The following is a 20,969-nucleotide window of genomic DNA, read 5'->3' on the forward strand; positions in this document are numbered from 1 at the left end:
GTAAACACAACACAGGTTAACATAGCTAGATGCTTTGCTAGATGCATCACAGATATGTTCATTTGCTTTTTTGAAGAATTCTTGTGTCCTAAATCCTCTTGAGAACAGTCTTTAATGTATACCTTTAATAACCTCAGTAAGCTCTGATTATAACATTCCATGTCATCTCTAACCTACAGATGCGTTCTTCCACATTTCTCCCACAAATAAGTTCCAAGAGCCCTAGAATCATGTTGTTGGGTTTATCATGGCAATAACCCCACTTCTGGCACCATTTTTATATTAACTACTTTTCTTATTTCTATACTAGAATAGCTGGAAGTGGTGTGAGGAAAGGGTTTATTTTTGTTTCTGGTTTGAGAAGGTGCAGTCCATCATGGCAGAAAAAGGCAAGGAGATAGGAGCATCTCATGGCAGTGACAGCAGAAACATGAAGTGGCTGGTTACACTGTGTTGTCAGTCAGAAAGCAGAAAGCTTGGGCCAGAATTTAGGATGGCTATAACCCACTAGCCACATCCCTAAGGTCCTACATCTGCCAGCTAGGCCCCTGTCCAAAGGTTTTACAACCTCCCAAAACACTACTACCAGCTGCGGAGCACATGTTTAAACACATGAACTTATGGGGGAGATTCACATCATAACAGTAGGGCATCTCCAGACTATCAAGATTTTATCTATATCATATTCCATTTCATAATGTTACCACAGATCACTCTTGTAATTTCTGTTGTTCATCTTCCCCTTCTTCTTTCTCCTCCATTTGTTTTATTCTTCTCTGGTTTTAGTACTTTAAGTCCCCATTTAAACAAATCTGATTGTATCCTTAATGGAAATTCATAGCAGTAAAAACACTGGATTACAGAGCTTGAGTATTCTGTGTTTTGAAACCCAGGATTTTCCTTCTGAATGGCTAGATTAGTTTATATTTGGGCCTGCAGTCCATAAAAATGACTGTGCCAAAGTCTGATTGTTAACTTATATTTCTGTGTGTGGATAAATTGCTAGAAATCTATGTAGAAATCTATTGATTTAAATTTTATGTCTTCTATAGCAAAGCAATGGGCATTTAAAAAATTGTTCTTTTAATTATTTATGTCATATATAACCATCCTTTTTGTCTTTATTATTCTTATATTCATTTTCACTCACTAATTAGTTTAGAAGAGACTCTATGTATTTATGATAGTGTTCCTTTGTCTGTTTTTATGGTTTTCTTTGTAGATCCTTTGACATTTCAAGTCCTAATTTTGATAGTAGAAAGTTAATTCATAAATTTATTTAACAAAAAAATTGTTTGGGTAAAAGCAGTGATGAGAGGCAATGACCTTCATCATGAGATCTAATTTGCAGGGCAGAGTGATGAAGTCACATAATCAACAAATGAAACATGCAAAATGCCAGAAAGCCATCAACGTTAAGAAGCCATGTGAAGCAGGAAAAAGGTGCAGGTCTGTCTGGGTTGCTGCTTATGTGTGGGAAAGTAGGGATTAGTGGCCCTTTCTGAGCAGGAACTTTCATGAAAGGAATGAGTTGTGTGGCTGTAGCACCAAGTGTGCCAGGCTTCTATGTCCTGACGGGAACAGCTAATTCCAAAGCTGCTCAGTGTGTTATGGACAGCAAGAATCCCATTGTGGCTGGAGCAGCAGGGGGCACAGGAAGAGTGATGGGAACAGAGGCTGTAGAACCTGACAGATATGCTCGCCTGCTTAGAAAAGCTACCTGAGAAGATTTAGAAATTGTGAATCCAGTCATTAAACATCGTCATTATTACAACTTAAATTATATAAAATTAAAATGAGTACACTGCACTAGAACGTGTATCTGGCTACTCCATCTGAATATTACCTCTGCTTGCTGAAGTTGACTGCAACTGTTTTATGTCTATGATGGAAATGCCACATAACCTCATGCATGCTCCATGGCTCTGCACTCAGTGACAGACAGCAAGTTGGAAGCTTGAAGCTGGCCATAGAGAAGATAGATAAACCATGGAAATCAGCAAATTCTGAAAATCCAGAGTGACTTCATTTAGTTGATGAACTAGATCAGTGTTTCTCAATCTGTGGGTTATGGCCCCTTTGGAGGTCACATATCAGATATCCTGCATATCATATATTTATATCATGACTCATTACAGTTATGAAATAACTACAAAATAATTTTCTTCCTTAACTTGCTTTTGTATTGGTCACAGCAACAAGACAAGTAAGCAATGAACAATCTTTACACATTATCCAACTGTGCCCCAAACCTTGTTCACATCACTGGTAAATAAAGGAAGTTCCCTATGGTTCTCATTGTTTCATTTTTTTTCTTGATCATTAATATAAAGAACCATATCAACCAGGAACTACTCTCACTTAACAAATGTAGCCATAGATTTACTAAAATTACAAGTCTGGGGAACAAGTGAAGCTTATGAAATTTACTAATTATATGCAATTTTCAATGAAGAATAAATACTGCATAGCTCATTGCTAGTTGCAAGTTATGTGCAACATGTCTTTTATGTGAAGTAAGATTTATAGGAAGCGTGTTTGTGCATGCATGTGGAGGCATCCTTTGTTTTAAACTTCTGGCTGTTGAGCATCAGGTCCATGGATCACTAGAGCCAGGAACAGAGCTATATAATGCTGTAGGCTAAAGCCACATTGTGTGTATTTACTTTATGTATGATTGAAAGGTAAGATGGGTTCTGAGCAAAGAAAAGACATGACTCGTTATGAGGTCTAGAAGAATCAGTCTGGCTGCCATAGAGAAGATGGAATAAGGTGGCCAGAGAAGAAGCAAATGGAGCTGGAAGGAGTGCATTGCAGTGCCTATATTGCATCTGGAGAGCTTATGTCAAGGAAGGGCAGAGAAATGCCAAGTGGCTGTTTTCAAGATAGTAATTTAAATGTGTCCATGATCTTTCCTGAATGATTAGATGGGAAGTTGAGAGGAAGAGATGTTGAATTATTTCTGTGAGTTTTCTTAAAGTTTTTGGCGAATTTAAAAAATAGCAAAGAATGCATAGTAATTTAATGCATATATTCATTGTTTAATGTTTAAATTATGTTTAACTTATCTATATCCTCATTTATATTTTTTGTTTGTTTGTTGAATTTTGTAATAGGGGCTTACTGTGTAACCTGGGCTGACTTCAGCAGAAGCAAAGAGAGCAAGATAGGAATGCTATACTGAAAAAAGGTACCAAGCCATGTGGCAAAGCATAAATAGAAATATGGATTAATTTAAGTGTAAACATTAGCTAGTAACAAGCCTGAGCTCTCAGTCAAGCATTTACAATTCATATTCATCCTGAGTTGGTTATTTGGGATGGGGTGGTCAGGACAGGGAACATCCATTTACAATTGTAAATGTGATCCTTGATGCCACTGGAGGTGATGTTGATGTCAGTGGTCCATGCTGCTGCTCCAGGCTGTGATGAAGCCTGAGATCCATCTGAACATATGTGGTCTGTGCCATTGACAAAAGCCTTGGTAACGTCCTTGGACTTTACTGTCTTGGGAGGCCATGTGGATATAAGTGACCTATGTAGCCATCTGAGGCCTTTCTGTGACCTGTGTTGCCACCAAGGGCCTTTTGGATGTCTGTGGTCTGGTCTGCCACCTGAAATCATGTTGATGCCCAAGGGCCAAGCTGCAGGCCAGAACCCATGTTGAAGTGAGTGGCCCATGTTGAAGTGAGTGGCCCATGTAGCTTCTTGGAGCCACACTGATGTCCCTGGCCCATGCTGCTGTTGAGAGCCATGTGTAAGTCAGTGGTCTTTATGTGGCCTGGGGCGCCGGGTTGATGTCTGTGGCCTGTATTACCACTGAAGGCCCTGTGGATATCTGTGGTTTTTGCTATAGCCTAAAACCACATTCATATCCATGGGGCCATGCTGCCACCAGGGGCCATGTTGATGTGAGTGGCCTGCACTGTCATCTGAGATCATGATGATGTCTGGATCTGTGCTGCCACTGAGGGCCATGTCTGGGCTCATGGTCCTATAGCAGGTAGGGTCTGAGTTGATGTCCATGGCTTGTATTACCACCAAAGGCCATGCAGATGTCCATGGCCTGTGCTGCAGCCTGAAGCCATATTGAAGTCTATGGGGCCATACTATCTCAGGGGGCCATACTGATGTGAATAGCCTGTGCTGCCACCTGAGGTCATGGTAATGTCTAGATTTATGTTGCTGCCAAGGGCCATGTCTGGGGCCAAGGTCCTACTGCGGCTGGGTTCTGTGTTGATGTCTGTGGTCCATATTACCACCAAAAAGAGCAAGGAAGCTACTTTTGCAGGGATATTGATGACTACAGATGCACAATTGAGAAAAAGGGACATGGAAGGCTTCTGTGACAACTCTTAATCGCTAACCCTCTCCCTCCACCCATAAAAGTAACAGCCTAGACAGGAAGCCATCTAGGAGAACTCTTACAAAGTGTGATGTGGATGTTGAGGTGTAACTCTCCACAATTGATGCCTCTGGCAGGGAATGGATGTGGGAGTGAGGGTGGAGAACAACTCAGTCCTATTTAAGGGGGAGGCTGCTGAGAATTAGACCATGCTCCAGTGAGTATATGGATAACACAAATTGTTATTTTTTATTTTATTGTTATTTTTGTTTGGGGAGGAGGTACAGCGGTGTGTGTGGGAGAACATGGAATGACTGGGAAGTGAGTGTGATTGGGATGCATGATATAAAGTTCCCGAAGAATTAATAAGAATATTACGTTGGAAAAAATCTTTAGATCCTGTATCTGAGTGAGGTCATGTGATATTTGTCTTTCTGTGCAAGGCTTACTTACCTTAACAGTCTCTGGTTTCACTCATGTTGTCACAAGGACTAGATTTTTTCTTTTTAATGATATAATAGTATTCCATGATCCGTAGGCATGACATTTTTCTTTATGCATTCTATTTATTGAAGCCTTGTTCATAATGGCTAAGAAATCTGAGCAACCTACATGTTCATTATCTGTTAGGATTTCGATGACAGCTACTGCAAAGAAGGGGGTGTCTGTTTCTGAATTAGGAGAGGTGCATCTTGGGTGGTAAAGCTAAGGGTTTGGTTTTGAGTGCATTGTGACCCTCCTGAGTTAGGAGCATGAGAAGTACCCAGGCTAAGTGAACCAGCACGTGGTGCTTGAAAGCACAGAGAAAGTACTTAAAGGGACCAAAAGAAATGAGGCCATCAACACGTGAGAGCAGCAGGGAGGAACATGTGAACGTGGAGCTCTGGAGGGTCCCGTTCTTAGGTGCTGCAGATATGAAGAAAGACCAGGAGTGCAAAGTCTCCCATCCCTTATGCAAACTGTCTTTGGTGTCTGCCTTTACCACCTATTTCTGCACCAGTAATACATCACTTTAATTCCTGCAGCTTTGTGATAGATTTTTAATGATAGATTTTTAATATCAGGTAGAGTCAGCTCTTGTCTCATTTTCATAATTTTCTCCCTTGTCTTCTGAATTTATTTATATAGATATACTTTTAGATAGCAGTGCCTGTGTTGAAACAAGTTGATGACTAAACTTTAAATCATTTATGATTTAATTGATACCTTTATGATATTAAGTCTTACTTTCTAAGGGAAGTGTATTTCTCTCCATTTATTCAAATACATTTTATATGCCTTTGTAAGGTTTTAAAATCTTCTCTATAAAGGCTCTAAATAAGTTTTGATTAGTTTATTCCTGCACATCTATATTTCCTCTGTTGTAAATTGAATACTTTCTCTTCATTGTTTTTCTAGCCAGTTGTTGCTAATATATAGGGAAGTTATTCATTTTTGTATACCCAATTTTTATCCACAGGCAGACTAAATACTCTTACTCATTTTGAGGGATCTTTAGTTCTTTAGAGCTTGCCAGAACAATAATTATGATGATAATTCAGAAAATAACAATGTTAAGCATTATTTTCAAATACTCCTTCTTTTGTCTTCAGGGTTGAGATAATTAGCAGGGCCCAAAGTAGACTCTCTTTTGTTTTCCCAGAATCCAGAGGAGAAAGGCATTCTTATTTCAGTGTTAATTGTGCTGTTAGCTAGGTTCATTGAGATAAGTTGGTGTTCATAAGAAGCAGTTGCATTCTTGTTAAAAGTACAGAGGAGCTGTAGCTTGAGTTTTCCGCCTTGCCCACAGTCCGGACAAATCTCTGTCACCCGCCAGTCCCACAGCCGCTCAGACCCAACCAAGTAAACACAGACACTTATATTGCTTTCAAACCGTATGGCCGTGGCAGGCCTCCTGCCAACTGTCCTTATCTTGCTAACTGTGCTTTTATCTTAAATTGATCCATTTCCATACATCTATACCTTGCCATGTGGCTGGTGGCTTACTGGCGTCTTCACATGCTGCTGGTCATGGCAGCGGCTGCAGCCTCTCTGGTCATTGCGGCGGCTGCAGCGTCTCCTTCTGCCTTTCTGTCCTTTTATCCTGCCTAGCCACGGCCGATCAGGTTTTATTTATTAACCAATCAAAGCAACTTGACATACAGACCATCCCCCAGCACAGCCAAGTGCAGACCATCTCAAACACCTGCACTCAGGCCCATGGTCCTAATCATCCTCTATACGGACCTGCTGGGTAACGCCACAAAGAACCTGAGAATGGGCTCCCACAGGACATACAGAACATCCCACAGCACTTCCCCTTTCTTTTTTTTTTTTTAAAAAAAATCTGGCGTTGGGCGCCAGATATGGATGTAACCAACTGTTTTATTAAATAAGAAACACAGAAATAATGCAAAAGAGAAAGCCGAGAGGTCAGAGCTCAGAGCCAAAATCTCACCCTTCCGCCTGCGGTGTCCCAGCTTCCCGAATGAGGGCTTCTTTTCCTGTCTGTTAGTCTATTTAAAGAGACAGAACAAGCCACAGCTATCTCACCTCACCAGTTCCTCAGCTGGTCTTGTTTCCTCAGACTGGAAGCTTCTGTGTCCTCATCCCAATAGCTCTCAGCTGAACTGTGTTGCTCCAAAGCCTGAAAGCTTAACCAGCCAAATGCTTCTAGTTTCTGGTCCTCACGCCTTATATATCTTTTTGCTTTCTACCACCACTCCCTGGGATTAAAGGCTGGCTTTCTGGGATTAAAGGCGTGTGCCACCACCGCCACACTCTTGCTATGGCTCTAATAGCTCTGACCCCCGGACAACTTTATTTATTAACATACAATCAAAATCATATTTCAGTATAATTAGATTACCACCACAAGGAGCTTCACAAGTAGACAAAATGCAAAGTATAAGTGAGCCACCTAAAAGTTGAACATTAATGTTGCATACCCTCCCCTCAGAGCTCAGGGCTCAGGGCCCATTGCAGGAGAGGGGTGGAAAGACTATGAGAGCCAGAGTTCAGGGAGAACTGAGGTGAAACTCTCTTTTGGATATGACTGGAAGATTGCATTCATGAATGCAAGGCAGATAAAGTTGATTGCCCAAGACTCACAGAAGAGCAAACCATTCAACAGTACAGCGTGGATTCAGAATGGGGACAAAACCCTAACCCTAGCAGAGGAGCTATTGACAGTTGATGGCTTGGAGGGGAGGAAGAGTCAGTTTTCTTTAGGAGTGTGCTCCCTGATAAGTTACCCATGTCAGTGTGTGGCTTTTCACCCATGCACATATAGGGTTCTCTAATTAATTACACTCCATGGATGAAGAAGAAGGAGAAGAAGAAGAAGAAGAAGAAGAAGAAGAAGAAGAAGAAGAAGAAGAAGAAGAAGAAGAAGAAGAAGAAGAGGTAGAGACAGAGGCAGAGGGCGAGGGAGGAGGAGGAGGAGGAGGAGAAGAAGAAGAGGAGGCAGAGGTAGAGACAGAGGCAGAGGGCGAGGGAGGAGGAGGAGGAGGAGGAGGAGGAGGAGGAGGAGGAGGAGGAGGAGGAGGAGAAGAAGAAGAAGAAGAAGAAGAAGAAGAAGAAGAAAGATATCAACTATCAACTTGGGAGAGGGATGGAGGGATGTTGGGAGATATAGGAGAATTAGAAGGGGGAAGGGAATATAATAATATATGAATATATATGTAAAATATATATGAAATTCTTAAAGAATAAATAGAATATTATATCTTTAAATAAATAAAACACAATACAGAGTCTAGAACTCATTTCTAGGATCTAGAGGTATGTGATGAGTTTCTGCAGTCAACATTTGTGTCTAGCAACTCAATCCATTCCATGGTATGTAAACTTTTGCCTAAAGATACACTCATTATACTAAAATAGCATTCTCCCATGTGCAATTGAATTTTATCAAATTCTTTTTTATCTTCCATAAAATGTGAATCATCTTTAGTGAAATAATATGATAGATTCTGATATCAAAATCAGTTCAGTTAGGTTATTAAAATGGTTCTTTTAATTGTACTTTAAGCAATTAAATTCTCACATCTATAGTAAAAAACAAGTTTGGTTCAGAGATTATTTTGGAGTTTACTTTGTCATATATACTTTCCAAAAGCAGAAATAAACGTTTGAGCTCAAAATAAATCAGAAATATTTCATACAATCTATGGTTTCATTTAAGATTTATACAAATAAATGTACATGCACATATATAATTTTGTGTGACACACTGTCATTTAAGCTTTCAAATTCATTTCCTTACAAATTTGGGGGCCTGATACATTTATCTACAGTACCTGATTCAGCTTCCCAGTGACCCCAAATTGTTTATCTACTTAGGTTTTCTTCAGTCTTCAGGCATTTTCCTAGAAAATTATTGTTTTATTCTAGTCTGCCTTTCTGAAAATTTTAGTATAGAGTTTCAGGTAAGATTTCAAAAATTTTCGTTTTAAAAATTGTGTGTATGTGCACACTGTAAGTGCAGGGACCCTAAAGGTCCAGAAGAGGGTGTCATACCCTCTGGAATTGTGGTTGCAGGTAGTTGGTGGGTTCTGGGAGCTGAACTCAGGTCAGGTCTGCTATAAGAGCAATACGCACTCTTAGCCACTGAGCCATCTCTCCAGCCTCACTTTGTTTTAAATTCACACTCTTTGGGTGTGTACCATTATTAAGTCTAAATTTCAGTATTTCTGATTGACTTTGATTTAATGAGTGTGTTACCAGCTTTGGACTTACTTTTATCAGTTGTTCAGATAACTTCATACTTTATATTTAGTTCTAGTGGTGACTTTTTTTTAAAAGTTTCTCTGTTTCTTAGGTTGACAGTGAGGGATTCAATTGTCTCCACTTGTGCTTCAGGCTTTAAGCATTTGAGAATCATTAGGTTTTCTTAAGATCACTTTGAACTCACTCAGTATGTTTTAACTCAGACTCCTAGAGTCTTTTTGATGTATTCTAAATCCAGTTAATATTTGTTCTTCTTTCACTATAAATAATATAGTTTAATAATAAATTGTCCCTGAGAATTTCTAGTCTCTGACATTTTTATTCATATATATGATGTTGTTTGATTATTTTCACCCTATTTCCCCACTAATATCTCTAAGATTCACTCTCAGATCTCTCTCTTCCCAACTTCATGTGATTTCTTGCTGTTTATTTATTTAATTAATTTATTTTTTATAACCCACCAAATCCAATTTGTGCAGCCACTAAATTCAAGGGTGGGAGGCTACCTACTGGAGCATAGGTAACAACCTATAAAGGCCACAGCTTTAAAGGAAATTTGCTATCCATCTCTTAGCAGCCATCAGCTCATCAACTGTCAACATCTCAGTGGAAGTTAGTGAGCCTCTCTACTTCTCCATGCAGAAATTTTGATTGGCTTGGATTTGTACTGGTTTTGTCCAGGCAACCACAGCTGCTTTGTGTTCTTGAGGGCAGCAGCCCTATAATTTCCAGAAGACTGTTTTGCTCTGGTCCTCCCCAACCTCTGGCTCTTACAAGTTTTTCATTCCCTCTTCTATAATAAATATAGAGGTCCTCAGTATTCTCAGTGGCTGAAAAATCCCCTGACACTCATTCTTTGCACTTTGACCAGTTTTGAGTTTCTAAGTTAATCACTGTCCACAACACAAAGAAATTTGTTTGATGTGATATTAGAGCTGCACTAATATATGGGTATGGAGATGTGACTTGAGATTTTGATCCTCTGTCCATTTAGCAAGAGAATAGTAGTAGGTTCAACCCTGGGGCATATGAGCTCCCCAACCATGGGTTCTTGGCCAGATTTCCTGTAATTGGCATATATTTCCTCTTGTGGAACAGCCCTTAAATCTAAACAGAAAACCACTGGTTACCTCTGTAACATTTGCACCAGTGTTATGCACTGTACCCATGGCCATATCTAGTCAGATTGGATACTATTGTAGCTCACAGAGTTCACAGCTGGGTGAAGCTGTTGATTACCATCCTTCTATCCCAGGCACCCTGCATAGTTCCTTCTGGTACCGTGGTGCTCAACTTTCCTAATGCTGCAACCCTTTAATGAAGTTATTCATGTTGTGGTGACCCTCCCCCCAACCATAAAATTATTTTTGTTGCTATTTCATAATTGTAATTTTGCTACCATTATGAATCACATGTAAATACCTGTGTTTTCTGATGGTCTTAGATGATTCCTATGAAAGTATCCTTCGACACCCAAAGAGGTCATGACCCATAGGTTGAGAACTACTGTTCTAGTACTATGGAAGCTAGTCAGCAGGGAGGAAGATTCTTGGCCAGCACCAGCTCTGATTTTTCATGTCCTGTAAACAAAGTGTGCAGTGTTTTCAACAATGGTGTCTTATCATCAAGTTCCAGCAGACAAATGATCAGTGGTGATAGCCTGTACTGTTTAGGGTGGTCTCTGGGACATCCCTGATCAACAGTTCAGGGAGAGGTGTCCTGGACCTGACACTGAACTTCTCGCTTGGCAACCATGGCTTCTGGAAGGAACATCATCCCGTGTGTAAGGTAACTCCAATTAAGCTCTTCCTTATGAATATGGTATGGACCATTTTTATTCCTCTTGGGGAAGCATTCTAGAAAATACATAATCAGAATCATTTAAGTGTAGCATGCAGCATGGAAAACATCTGTGTAATATTTACTCTTAAAGTAAAATTTTCTAACATACAGACATGTACATCTATTCATAAGTGCTGTGGGATGTTCTGTAGGTCCTGTGGGAGCCCATTCTCAGGTTCTTTGTGGCGTTACCCAGCAGGTCCGTATAGAGGATGATTAGGACCATGGGCCTGAGTGCAGGTGTTTGAGATGGTCTGCACTTGGCTGTGCTGGGGGATGGTCTGTATGTCAAGTTGTTCTGATTGGTTAATAAATAAAACCTGATCGGCCGTGGCTAGGCAGGATAAAAGGACAGAAAGGCAGAAGGAGACGCTGCAGCCGCCGCAATGACCAGAGAGGCTGCAGCCGCCGCCATGACCAGCAGCATGTGAAGACGCCAGTAAGCCACCAGCCACATGGCAAGGTATAGATGTATGGAAATGGATCAATTTAAGCTATAAGCACAGTTAGCAGGAAGCCTGCCATGGCCATGCAGTTTGTAAGCAAAATAAGTCTCTGTGTTTACTTGGTTGGGTCTGAGCGGCTGTGGGACTGGCGGGTGACAGAGATTTGTCCTGACTGTGGGCAAGGCGGAAAACTCTAGCAACACATAAGTACAAATGCATATGCCAGCATTCCCTTATTTCCTTACAGTGTCTTACCCATATCACTAAATGTACTTCACATCCCGATGCTTATCCAATATGCCCAGTATTTATAGAGGTTCACATCTCTTACCTCTACTATGCTTCTGTCATTTGCACTTTAAGTATTTTGATATGGTGTTTTTCCATATATGATATCTGATGGCCACTGTGTTTTCACAGTAAGTTCTCAGTTTAATCAACATTAGATTCACACATTTTTCATATTATTCAATTAAAATTTTTATCATTAAGGCTAATGTCATGTTGCTTACTATTTTAATGCTTTTTGGCCTGGTTTCAATTTTTTAACTATCACTATTACAATCCATATTTAATATTTATGTTTGCTTATATATCTTTGCCACTTTTTCTGATTTTCAACTTTTTATATGTCCTATTTTAGAAAGACACTAAAATGTTGTTTTTGTTTATTTATAAACAAAACATCTCTGTATAAAGTTAGGAAGCTTGGTCTATTTGTGCACACGTGGAGGCTGGGATTGATGTGGGGCCATCTTCTTCAATCACTCATCCATCATATTTTTTGAGGCACAGTCTCTCCCTGAACCTGGAAGTCACTGTTTTTCATAGGCAGGTTGGCAGGAGCCCTCAAGGCCCATCTGAGTCCTCGTCCACTTGCTTTTGTTTGTTTTCACGCTGTACTGTGAGAGCACAGATGTCTTCGTCAGTCTTTTGTCCCGACGTTGGGGTGGTATTTACTCAACTCTTTGTTTAGTAGTCCCTAGGACATTTTTCAAAACATTCCTCAATCTATATTAAGGATTAAATGTTACCTTTTGAAGTTTCCTTTAAAATAATGAATTTAGTGATCTCTTCTTCAACCTCCCTTATCAACCTAGCATTGCCTGACCTGTAGTAAATGCAATCTGAGGTTTTAAATTAAAGAAATATAATTATTATTTCATATGCCAGGTGTATTTTTTCAATAATGATTTTTGACACTGGTGTTCAATTTTGTATACATTCGTAACAATTATTTAGACTTTTCTCTTTTGTAACCCAGTTAGGATTAACTAGTGGTAATTAGATTTTGTAATTCTTGTCTAGATTTTATAATTCTTAAACTTTTAATTTACTTCATCCACCAGTTGCTGAAAGTACAGATTCCAGTAAATCTTATAGGATGAGTCCTTGCAGGACTATGATAGCATTATATTTTACATTTTGAACACAAATTGGTTTTTTGTTGTTGTTGTTTTTAACTAATTTTTATTGAATTTGTTCTTTGACAATTTCATATATATATATATATATATATATATAGTCAGTGCATTCTGATTCCTGTACCCTCTCATCTCCCTCCCACCTGCAGCTAGAGTTTTCCTGCCTTGCCCACAGTCAGGACAAATCTTTGTCAATTGCCAGTCCCACAGCCACTCAGGCCCAACCAAGTAAACACAGAGACTTATATTGCTTACAAACTGTATGGCTGTGGCAGGCTTCTTGCTAACTGTTCTTATATCTTAAATTAATCCATTTTTATAAATCTATACCTTGCCAAGTGGCTTGTGGCTTACCGGCATCTTCACATGCTGCTTGTCATGGCGGCAGCTGGCAGTGTCTCCTTCCACCTTCCTGTTCTTTCTTTTCTCCTCTCTGTTAGTCCTACCTATACTTCCTGCCTAGCCACTGGCCAATCAGTGTTTTATTTATTGACCAATCAGAGCAATTTGACATACAGACCATCCTACAGCACTTCCCCTTTTCTTTTCTTTTCTTTTCTTTTCTTTTCTTTTCTTTTCTTTTTTTTTTAAAGAGGAAGGTTTTAACTTTTACACATCTCCAAAGGCAGCTTGGTATATGTGGGAATTTGGGCGTAGCTTCTCTTACTACTTCCTGCTGGAGGGGGGTGCTGTATCTTATGGGGACACAAAGAAAATTTTAGAATTATAGAGTAGTATATGAGGGTGTATTGTCTGAACCAGTTGCCTTGAAACAGTTCTGGATGTTGGATCATCTGGGCCTTGGTGTCATCGGAGACCTTTCAGGGGGTCTTGGCTGGTCAAACCTCATGTATCTTAATCTGGAACAAATCCATAGCCTCTGGCTTTCTGTGGAAACAAAATCAGAGCCTCCTTTCTAAAGCAACATATCCTTACATCCAAATTTTGAAGTCAAGGTACCTTTAAAATATACATTATGGCATAATTCAACAGCTTTTGCAAACAAATGTTTTTCTTCAGTTACGAATATCAAAGAGAACATAATCCAGATTCTCTGTGCGGTAGCCATCTTTACGTGGCTTATTTTTTTATATTACCTTGAGTCTATTGTTTTAAAATGCAGCCTTCGAAGACTGAAACGGCACTGGTGCTGTGGCTGCTGGCTCTGCCCACTTCAGCTTCCCAACATGGCGGTGGTATGTTTTCCCCCAGCTCTGGGAGCCATCAACTCTCAGAAATAGTGGGTCTATGCTTCTATCAAAGCAGCGTGTAGCCCAGAAACCTCTTTTTTTGTTTTGTACTAGCAAAGGCTAAATCCACGAGGCAGCTCAATGTGCCACTTGCAGAGGCCTCATTCCCGCCATACTGCAGGTCCAGCACACATGCCAGGAACCTGCCATAGTAGCTTAAACATGCAGGCTGCCACTAACTTGAGAGAGACAATTAGGAAGCTGTTTTTACCTCTGTTTTAGAATCTTTTTTTCTTAGGTTTTAGGTGGAAAGTCTTGCCAACACATTGGGTACCATTTGTAGCTTGAGTTTTCCTGCCTGGCCCACAGTCAAGACAAATCTTTGTCACCCACCAGTCCCACAGCCGCTCAGGCCCAACCAAGTAAACACAGAGACTTATATTGCTTACAAACTGTATGGCCATGGCAGGCTAGCCACTGGCCAATCAGTGTTTTATTTATTGACCAATCAGTATAATTTGACATAGAGACCATCCTACAGCACCCACCTTTCTTCCTCCCCTCTCCCTACAAGCCCCTTTTCCAAATTCATAGAGACAGGGTCTCATGTAGCTCAGTGTGGTCTCAAACTTGCTATACAGCCAAAGCTGGCTTTGACCTCTTGACCCTCCTGCCTTCTCCCCCAGTGCTGTTGTTACAGACCTGTGCCACTACCCTGGCTGATAAGTTCCTTATGAGTTAGACTCTTCTTTCCATCAATATCCTGCATATTAATAATTGACTTTTGGATTTTCAGGTCTCCAAACCCCTTCATTTGCAAAGAGGACATTCCTGATCAGAACAATTTTCTCCTTTTGCTGGTGACTTACACTTTTTTTTTTCTTTTTTTACTTTTTTTTTTTTTGTCACTGGAGGTGATTTGACATGGAGTTTAGATGGACAGAGCTTGGTTTATAAAATCAACTGTTCTCCAACCCTGGGTCAGTCATTCAACACTTGCATGGCTGTGGGCCATTAACTCCCATGCTTCTGTTTTCTGGCCTACAAAATGGGAATGATCAGAACCTTCTTTTAACAGGTCAATATATGTTTGCATACAGTGTATGTTACATGTGTGTTTGTACATGTAGATGTTTGTGTGGATGGATTACTCAGGGAGATGAAGAGATCGCAGCAAGATACTGGCTGAGAGTTTTGTGTATGGTTTACCTAATGCCTTTATTCTCACTGCTTTTTCTTTTTAATTTTATAAACTTTATAATAAAAATTGCAACTAAGTAGAAACATCACACACCAAAATTAACCAGATCCAAAGTATATACAATGCAATGAACTTCTATATGGTTAGAATACTATACAGTTAGAATTGGCATTTGAAATGGAAACTGTCACACTTTACATTAAATTTTATACTTTCAGTATTTAATATAACATATGCACTTTCTACCACTGACCCCAAAAACTCTATAACAGAATTAGAACTAGAAAAACAAATAGCTTAATATCCTTCTTTTTTTTTTTTTTTTTTTTTTTTTTTTTTTTGGTTTTTCGAGACAGGGTTTCTCTGTGTAGCTTTGCGCCTTTCCTGGAGCTCACTTGGTAGCCCAGGCTGGCCTCGAACCCACAGAGATCCGCCTGGCTCTGCCTCCCGAGTGCTGGGATTAAAGGCGTGCGCCACCAACGCCCGGCTTTAATATCCTTCTTAATGACTCATGTCCTCTACCTGCATCCAGTCTTCCTCATCTCATTATATTTAGCTGTTCTTGTTCTCTTTTCTTTGAGTTATACTGTGCCCACATGTACAATGGTTTACATATATACACATATTATTGCTTAGATTCTGCATGTGTGAGAGAGAATATGCAGTCTATGTCTTCCTGAGATTGTGTGATTTCTCTTCACATTATACTTTCTAAGTCCACCAATTTTCCTGCAAACTTTTAACTTTATTTTTCTTTAGAACTGAGCAGTATTCACACACACACACACACACACACACACACACACACACACGTATGTATGTATGTATGTATCTCCAATTTTCAGTATCCATTTATCTGTTTATAGATAGCTAAGTTGATTCCAGTTCTTTGCTATAGTGAATGAAGCAGTGATAATCAGACTGTTTATCCAATTTCTTTGTTCTTCTCTTTCTTTTCTTTTGGTCATTTATTTTTATTTTGATAATTTGAAGGAATGTCATTGTGGGGCTGGAGAGAGAGCTTAGCAGTTAAGAGTGTTTATTGCTCTTGCAGGAGTCTGAGGTTCAGTTCCAAGCACTCATATGGTGACTCACAACTATCTATCATAACCCAGTTCCAGATGATCCTATGCCCTCTTCTCCACCAGCCTGTACACATGTGGTGCACATACATATGTTTAGGCAAAACACCCAAACACGTACAATCACAATCAATTGATCTTTAAAAACCCAAAAGAATATCATTTCTTTCTACTGTCACCCCCTCGGTCATCTTTTACCTCAGTCAACACAAGAGATTGCTGGGTCTTTCTGAAGTGGGGCATGCACTCATCAAGTTGACTATCTGCGAGATAGAGCTCTCCACAGGACAGCATATCCCTACTCTAGACTCTCTGTGACCCCTGTCTACCTGCGCACAGGCTCTGGCTAATGAGCAGGCTTCACACATGTGCCAGCCAACCATGCTTCAGGAACAGGGTCATCTCTCGCTCTCAAATTCCAACTTGCCTTTTAAAACCTAACTGTAACCCCATCCATCCAGAAGCCTCTACAGCACCACCCCCCTATTTTGATGCCCACCCCATGTACTTCCATTTGTCACTGTACTAATCCCGTTCTGTCGCTGTGCTCCATTCATCTTTTCTCTCTCCAGGTGGCTAGCGCCTGAGGGCTGGAATGGTGCTTAATTCAACTTAACCCCCCTTTCGCCTGACATAGTACTTGGCATGCAGTTACGCATAGCAAACATTTGTGGGGTGATTTAAGAATCGGACGCTGTGCATGGAATTGGAATTGGACTGGCCTCACACCTTACAGTTGCACATCTTTTCTTCCTCGGCACCTGCTCTTGGTATCTTCTCTTCTGTTGAATTAGCCACACCAGGCGAGGTAGTTGGAGTCTAAGCCCTACAGAATCAGTAAGTGGAAAAACGAGAAGGTTCATTCAAAGCTCAGCCCTGTGCCCTAGCAGGCAATGTTAAAGGTCGGATTTGCGGTCCCTGTGCACAGGTGCCCAGGGCACCGCCTACTGCCCTCCTCCAGGTCACCGTTTGGTCCCTAAGCACTGCCTGATTCTGGCAGAAAAAGAAACGTCTGCACACTCATATAAGAAAGCTGGACATGAGAGGGTCTCCTCTGTAATGAATAGCAGGCTGGACGGAGCACTGGGAAGGTTAAAGGTGATTTCCCAGATGGTTCCATTGAAAATTTCAATTCGCCCGCTTAATTCAGGTACCTGACTGTCAGAAGCAGACTAGAGCAATTAGGGCGCATGCGCCTCCCTTAGGAGCGCGTTAACAAAGTCACTCAACCTTATTACTCTAGAAGTTCTCCATTAGGGCATCCCCAGCCCAGAGGAGGAGGGGCTTTGTCCTGAGCCCCACTGTCTTTCAGGCAGGAACAATTTCGGGCTTTTGTTTAATAGTAACAATAATAATGAATTAGAACAGGGCAACTTTACCAGGAAATCTAAGTGGCTACAACCCCGTGTTGAAGTTTGATTCTATTTAACAGCTGCTTTTAAGCTGCTAAACATGTCCAAATGATTAGATTTGGGGGGATTAGAGGGAGGGATGGTGAACTGATGGCTTATCATATAATGAGAAGCCACATTTGAGAAGCACTTTTCCTGTGCCACAGTCCGCTAAATAGCTGAGAGCTACTGCTAGAGTCAGATTAAATCGTCAGGGTCACAGGACACGGTGATACTCAGCGATGTCTGGACATTAGGTTTGAATCCCACATTTACTCCATTATATCTGTGATTCGAGGCACGATATTTAACTGTGTAGGGCTACTACAACATGGGGATGATAGCTGAATAATAATTGGATTTGACTGCGGCCATGCCTGACCTTTGATAAGAACTCCATGGATGAGGCTACATATTAGGAATCTATAATCTGAAAATCTGAAATTCAGACTGCTGCAGAATGCCAAACTTTTCAGTTTCATATCTTGGAGCACTTTGATTTTTAAGCATTCCAATTGGACATATTCAGCCCTAAGTCTTCAAGTTTTCAACGCCCGAATCCAAAGTCTTCAAATCTGAAACCCTCTTGGCCCCAAGCACTTTGAATGAGGGATACTCAGTGGGTAATGTTATGGCTGACTTGCCAAGATCACACAGCGGTGGGTGTAGACTTGACTATGGGTTATTTTTGAGGGGTGGAGGGAGCACATGTGTGTATGTGGGGAGCATGCTCGTGTGCAACCAGCATGTGCAACCAATGTGTGCACATGCTGGTACCTGTGTAGTGTTCGTACATATGTGTATGAATGTACACTTGTAAACACATACATGTGGAGGCCTCAAGTTAATGTATGGCATTTCCTTGATCATTTTTTATTTTCTTTTCTGAGACAGGGTCTCTGGCTGAACCTGGAGCTTGCCGGTTTGGCTAGTCTAGCTAGCCAGCTTGCTCCCGGGATCCTAAGTCTCCTTGTCCCATGTGGATTAACAGGCTGGCTTCCACTGCAGCCTATCCTTATATGTGGCGGCTGGGGACCCCAACTCTGGTCCTTACGCTTGCATGGCCAGTGTTCACCTTATCCAGTGAGCCATCTCCATGACCACCTCTGTTTTTTATTCCAAGTTCATTATCTGACATATCTAATAATACCGTTTATCTCAATTTTTAAAAATCTTTTGTTTAAAAAATTTCTCCTACCTATCAGACATATATTGATGACCTCTACACTGAGCAGATATCAACCTGTCCTCCAAACATTGGCATCTAAGCAACAGTGAAAGAGGCAGCAAATTGCACTGTAATCACACAGGATCTGTGATTGAGGCCTGCCTGGGATGCAGTAGATTCACCGAGTGTATCAAGGCCAAAATGATGAATAGTAGCTATTGGTTAAGGCCCAGGCATCAAAGCCAGAAGGTGGTAGATGGTGGTGGGAGAGGCTTTTCTGGAAGTGTTGGTGGCATAGTGTATGTGATTGGAATACAGTGAGGTGTGTCTGGGGCAGAGAGCAAAGGAGGCGTGGAAGGTAAGAGACTGGTGGAGAAAATGGAGGCCAGGTTATGAAGGGTCCCCTATGACCTGCTGTAAGGTTTTGCTCCACAGGGACTGGGGAACCAGTGGATGGAATTTAATAGTAATGCCACTGTTAAATTAATGTTTTAGCAGGCTTTCAAGTGGAGCAGAACAAGCTAGGAAAGAGAGCAAGGGTCCAGGTTCCAAGAACAATGCTCTGGGCCTCAAAACTAAGCCTGTCAGCTCCTATTCAGAGATGGGCTTCATCAAGAGGCTAGAAAATAAGAAAAAGAGGCTGGGAGAGTACTAGTCTGTGGGCCATGGGCTGTGAGTTCAGGAGATCATAAATAGGAAAGTTCTCAGGCATCATAAGATCCAGGGTGAGCCACATAATGGCCTGCAACAGTAGAATATGGAGCCATGGAAGGAAATGAGGGGATTCAAGGCTAAAAGTGTCATTGATGGGGACATTGAAATCACCAGGGATAATGGTGAACATGAGCTAAAGGTTCAAAATGGAATTCAGGTGCCAGTGTTTTTTCTATTTTGATGACCATGGGGTCAGTAGACAATACAGTGGAGGGAAGGAGTTTTCCATAATCATCTTTGGGTCCAAGAAAAATTGAGATGTAAAACAAACCCCTTCCCTCGAGGAAGCTCGCAGCTAGCTACAGCCTTGCAAGAAGCTGGAAGTGAAATCAGAGACCCAGACTTTAGTTGAAGCAGAAAATGGGTACAAGAGTGGAGAGATCAAGACAGGGTGCAATTTTAGCAAGAGGGGTCTCGGGGTGGGGAGTGGGGTCCCAGGAGGACTAAAAAGAAGCCAGTAATTAGTGCAGAGAAAGACATGCCCATTTACTTTTCTGTCACAGCCCTTGACCTACTTTAACGCTGCTACAGTTGACCAGCCTCACCACCCTCAAACAACCCTATTGTTGTCCCCCCAATGCTACTCTCTCCTGGTGTATTTTCAGTCTCTTAGGCCAAGTTTCATTTATTTTCATTCACTAGGTATTTGTTGAAAATTGCTTTGTGCTTCCTGGCCCCCTCTCCACTCCTCTCATTAAACGTGAGAGTTCTTCAACTCTTTGCATGCTCGCTACACGGGCTCTCGATTGGGTACTGTAAATGTCCTCGTGGCTTCCATTTCCTCCTGTCTTGTGAGAGTTCTCTACCAACCCAGATCTTTCACTGAGCTGGAGATTGCATTTCACAAATTCTCACCTTAGTGTATCCAATCTCACTCCAGAGTGCCTGAGTGCCCACACTGCATCAAGGCTGCTTCCCCCAAAGTGTTCTCTCTATTTGTAAATAGTACCCTGATGCACCCTTCCAAGGCATGAGAACAATACAAATCCAAGCTCATGTTCACTAGTGTATCCATAGTGCTTAGAACGGTAGTGCCTAGTACATGGTAGGTACTCATGTTCACTTGCTGAATAAATAAAGGAAAGCATAAATGCTTGGTGTGTCCTCTCTACCATTGTGTACATCCAATCAGACCCAAGTTCTCACAGATTGGGCCAGAAAAGCATGTATCCTCAAGACAGATATGCTTTCCTAGTCATTATTCTCCTACTTCAGTGCCCATCTTTCTTGGTTTCCCAGCCATGAACCAGGCCTGTTATTCTAGGTTCATAGGTCTATCAGTGCACACTGTGTAATACAGACTCCTACACAATGCCACTGGGGGATGTTAGAAACAACAGTTCTTTAGACCTCTGGGACTAAAGAACACATAGGCTTTCTGACAAATATAAAATATTGCTCTCCTTAATAACATTATTCAACTTTGAACAATAGGCTATTGGGCTTTATTGGTA

The sequence above is a fragment of the Peromyscus maniculatus genome, chromosome 7 (assembly GCF_049852395.1).
Source record: "Peromyscus maniculatus bairdii isolate BWxNUB_F1_BW_parent chromosome 7, HU_Pman_BW_mat_3.1, whole genome shotgun sequence".
In the NCBI taxonomy this organism is placed as follows: domain Eukaryota; kingdom Metazoa; phylum Chordata; class Mammalia; order Rodentia; family Cricetidae; genus Peromyscus; species Peromyscus maniculatus.